We start from the raw sequence: 5349 nt of genomic DNA on the forward strand, positions 1-5349 counted from the left end.
GTTTGGTACTAACACTCTGGTGAGTTAAATCGTTCTATCCTAAGAGGATAATTCTAGCACCTCGGGTACTTGAGGGGAATAATTTCCTTAAGGACACACTGTGTATTCAATTGGCTCGATTTTTTCCGAAATATATTTACTAATTTTGGTTTATGATAATCTCCTGTTTCTGTTGAATTTTTTGTTTTACTTGTTTTTGTTTTATGTTATAGAAATTTACTTTTTTGTAATATTATATTATATTATAGTAATAGCTCGCTATCATAAGAGAAGTATGTAAGTAAAGAAGGTTGTATATTTTTTTTCTCCCGTACTTTCGTATAGCAACTCTCTCCTCATAGCGGAATGAAAGCAAGCAAGAACGAAATGAGCGCTTACCTTATCGATCGAATCTATTATCCTAAAATCAGGAATGTCAATGATAATAAGAGATAAAAAAAAAATGTTATAAATTAATTGACGGATCATGATCAAGGAAGTGAGCCTTTATTACTAATAATGATTTATCTGAAAACATCAACACAGTAGCTGAAGAAGGGTGCATCTTTATTCAATATATCTAAACAACATTATTCGACATATCTTTGAGCTAATAAATCACAAACTATATAAGTCGCCAGTTTCAATGTATTCATCATTGAACATCTTGAAGAGTCTCTCTCAAAAAGTAGAAAAAATTACATGTTGCTACCCCTCAAGCTAACAAATATTTCCCTTTCTTTACTCACGTTAAAACCAATAATAATTATACCATCCGAACAGAGTGATATTGCATATTATCGTATTGAAATGATTGATCATATCATTTAGAAGTTTAAACTATCAAAGACTAGAAGTTTTTCTCGTGCATTGCACGTGCCCAACATTTTCTAGAAACATTTCAGTAATGCAACTTCATGTCGTGCCTTATTAAAAAAAGCTTCTGGACAATTCTTAAGATCACAAGATTTACGTATAATATTCTCTCTCTCTATATATATATATATAGATATTTCCACTTGGTTAAAGTAACATATATAGTCCATGTGTACTATCATTATGGAATCTCTGCAAAAACTTTTGTTTTACCAAAAATATGCATGTTGGACAGATCAAATGTAGAGACTAAGTAGTCAGTGACTGACTTTTGCTTCCATTACCTGATACCTTTTAAAAAATCCTTATCAAGTTTAATTTCTTGGCTTAGCTAACTCCACATCCATTTCCAGAAAGCTGGTATATTATCAAAATTTTCCATCTCCTAGCATTTCCATTAGAGTAGAGAAGAATCCAACTCTTTAGAAATTTTCACTGATCCTTAAAAAAAGCAGAAACTTATTTGACCGCTATGTTCAAATTATCAGCTGCACATCTTCTCTTTTTATTCCCATAGTTCATGCAGATAGCAATATACATGAGTATCATGCCAGTTGCAGCTTCTAGTGGCAGCATACAATTATCTTTGACTTTTCTTAATTTCATATGACATTGCAATAACTTTTCAGCCTGCACGAATCTCTTTGAACTGAAAAATAAATAGTAAATGGTATTGCTTTTCCACAAGAGAATTTATCAAGCACAACAGAATATTATGTTTTCTATTATGTTGCTACATATAGTTGTCCATGATAATCTCTTAAACATAACATGGAAGATAGGTAATTACCCATGCTACCATGTAAAAGAAGCAACTATCATAACAAATTGTAATATGAGAAATCAAGTGATACTTGGCACTATAACTACTGACTGAGTGAGCAAGAAAATCATTAAGTTGTAATTAAAATAATACACAAAACATTTTTCTATCTCAAAGTTGTTAAATTCGTAAGAACCCTAAACTGTGAAGACCAAACATAGTATATAAAATAGAACAACAATTTAGCTGATGAAATGAGAAATCTTACCAAAATTTTGTTGAACAATATAGGGAACTGAAGTGCTTGGTGACTCCTTTCTTCTTATGCCATTGCAGTAGTGTAGAGGAAACTCCTATAAAAATGGCTTAACTTACCAGGATATTTTCGAACAAAAAGGATAAGTACATTTAAAACTAACTGTCGATACTCCACTTATTATATAGATAAAATAAAACTAATCACCAAAAAGGGTAAAACTAATTTGATGGAAATAGTAAATAATAAATTATTAAACTTGTGCCTCTTTCTTCTATATTTAATCAGCAAAAGAGTTGGAGTACGCATCAGCAGCTAAAATGTATTTTTTCTTAAATAGTCGGAAGATCTGTTATGGTCATAATGTCTATTGTGGAACCTAGAGGATATGAAAATATTGTCAAAATGGGACATCATAAGTTGCTCAGTTATATATATATATATATATATATATATATATATATATATATATATATATATATATATATATTGGTGAAAGCATCAAGTAATATTATACTCCCTCCGGTCCAAAATAAGTGATTTTTTGGTTGTTTTCACACATATTAAGAAATTCACCTTTTAACATTAATTAGCAATGAAATTGACCATATTAACCTTCACTATCTCTTCACATAAACACTCCTAACACATACTCCAACATTAATTACTCCAAGGGCAATGTAGGAAAAAAATAATTAATTCACTCTTGAAATCTGGAAAAATCACTTATTTTGGACCACAAGAAAAGAGCCAAAAAATCATTTATTTTGGACCGGAGGGAGTAATTTTCTTTTCCTAGGTTTGTCCTTCAACTATGTGATGAATTTACCATTAACTACTCCCTGACTAAACTAATATGCAACCCCTCTAGATGGCTCTTTCTCTTTATTGTCCATCACATGTTCTTTCCCCGCTATATATATATATATATACTAGATGGCTCTTTCTCTTTATTGTCCATCACATGTTCTTTCCCCGCTATATATATATATATATATATATTAGTACCTGAAAAAGGCAAAGTCTTATGCAAGCTTGTCTTACCCAAGCTTGATTTAGGCCAAATGAAAACATACAATCGATGAGTCCAAATTTTAATCGTAGAACACACAGCTACATGTTCCATACCTCAAACAAAAGAGTCAAGAAAGAAATATAGATAGAGCAAAATGTAAATCTTCAATCGGTTTGCAACTTTTGTGGTGTGACTCGGAGAAATTTGGCTTGAAAAATTAATCTATTACATATACCAAAATATGTAAAACTTCACAACTTCATAATTTGCACGAGTGTATGTCAAGATGTCACTTAAACCAAACTAAAACAGGCAACATATGGACCGTCACATGAAGCTGCCAGCTAAGATTATATTTGTGCATTTACGTACATGACAAAAATGGCCATATCTAGACAAAACACTAAGCTCATCGACTTGTATATATCGTAACTTTTAGAATAGTTTATATGAAAGGATATACCGATCTATTTAATTCATTAAAGTCTCGCGCAAGAATTTCTTTTAACTAAATCTTCACATAAATAATGTATTATGCACCAAAACATCACATAAATCAAGTTCACATGCGATGCTATAATTCACAGCTAAAAAAGCTTGGGCTTTTGTTTTTTGAGAAGTTGAAAGATCATGTTACAGGTATTTCGGTATGTGCCCAACATAAATTATTCTTTGAATAAAAATTGAGTTTCTACATATATACACTATCCAATTGAAGAATATGTTCAAATATTACTCCATGGTTACGGTAACAACTGACGTCATCTCTTTTTTGTTGGGAATAAACCCCTTACCAAAATAATATTCACGGTAATAAAGCGGAATAATAATGTAGCACCGAGATACGGTAATTAACAAGAATAAAAGAGTAACAATGACACCAAGATTTTTACGTGGAAAACCCTTCTGAATAAGGGAAAAAACCACGACCCCGAGAGGAGCAACTGATATCACTATAGTAAGGAATTTTACACTTTGTAGGTCGGAGATAAATACTCCAAAGACCACTACAACACTCAAAAGAAATAACCCTCTTTTGATATTCCCACCTCACTACAATATCGCTCACTCTCTATTTTCCTCACAGACTATTTTCTTATACCTTGTCTGTGAAACCTCACTCTTTCTTTCTCTCTTTGTTGGTGTGTAGAAATGAGAGTTGAAGCTCTCCTTTTATAGCCAAAGCTTCACCCTCTAAAGCCTACAATATTTGACAATTTACACACACTTTTCACAATTCAACAAAGTTGGCTACCAAACCAAAGAAATTCAACAAGGTTGGCTACCAACCAAACCAAGTCAACAAGGTTGGCTACCAAACCAAAGAAAACTCTTATTAGGCACATGCCTAATACTTCTTCAATGAGATGGACATCATCAATCTCCCCCTCCAGTCTCATTCATCTAGAGGAGGTAGCACTGTCTTCTAGTTTGAGTGCATGCCGACAAGTTCTTTGCATAGCTCGAACTTGTTCCTTGGTACCACCTTGGTCAGCATATCTGCGGGATTCTCACTTGTAGAAATCTTCAAGACTTTTAGAGATTCATCATCTACCATTTCTCGAATCCAATGATATCTCACATCAATGTGTTTGGTCCTTGCATGGTACATAGAGTTCTTGCTAAGGTCTATTGCACTTTGACTGTCACAATAGACGACATACTCCTTCTGATGCAATCCAAGCTCTTGAAGGAATCGCTTGAGCCATATCATCTCCTTGCCAGTTTCTGTAGCGGCAATGTACTCTGCTTCAGTTGTTGAAAGTGCAACGCACTTCTGCAACTTAGACTGCCATGATATAGCTCCCCCTGAAAATGTAAATAAATATCCAGTAGTAGATTTTCTGTTGTCAATGTCACCTGCCATATCAGCATCTGTATAGCCCTTCAAGATTGGATCAGATCCTCCAAAGCACAAACAATCTCCCGTGGTACCTCTCAGGTACCTGAGTATCCACTTGACTGCTTCCCAATGTTCCTTTCCAGGATTTTCAAGAAACCTGCTGACAACACCAACTGCGTGAGCAATATCAGGTCTAGTACATACCATTGCATACATCAAGCTTCCGACTGCTGAAGAATAAGGAACTTTAGCCATGTTTCCTTTCTCCTCCACTGTTGTAGGACACATCTTCTTACTCAACTTTAGATGACCAGCAAGAGGTGTGCTGACTGGCTTAGCATTCTTCATGTTGAAGCGTTCTAGTACACGTTCAATGTACTTCTCCTGAGATAGCCACAACTTTCTACTTGTTCTCTCTCGAACTATCTTCATCCCTAGAATTTGTTGTGCTGGGCCCAAGTCCTTCATATCAAATGACTTGGACAGATCTCCTTTCAACTTTGCTATCAACCCCTTGTCTTTTCCTACAATTAACATGTCATCCACATACAACAACAATATAATAAAGTTATTCTCAGAAAATCTTTTGAAGTATACACATGGATCAGAATAGGTCT

The sequence above is a fragment of the Nicotiana sylvestris genome, chromosome 10, assembly GCF_000393655.2.
Source record: "Nicotiana sylvestris chromosome 10, ASM39365v2, whole genome shotgun sequence".
In the NCBI taxonomy this organism is placed as follows: domain Eukaryota; kingdom Viridiplantae; phylum Streptophyta; class Magnoliopsida; order Solanales; family Solanaceae; genus Nicotiana; species Nicotiana sylvestris.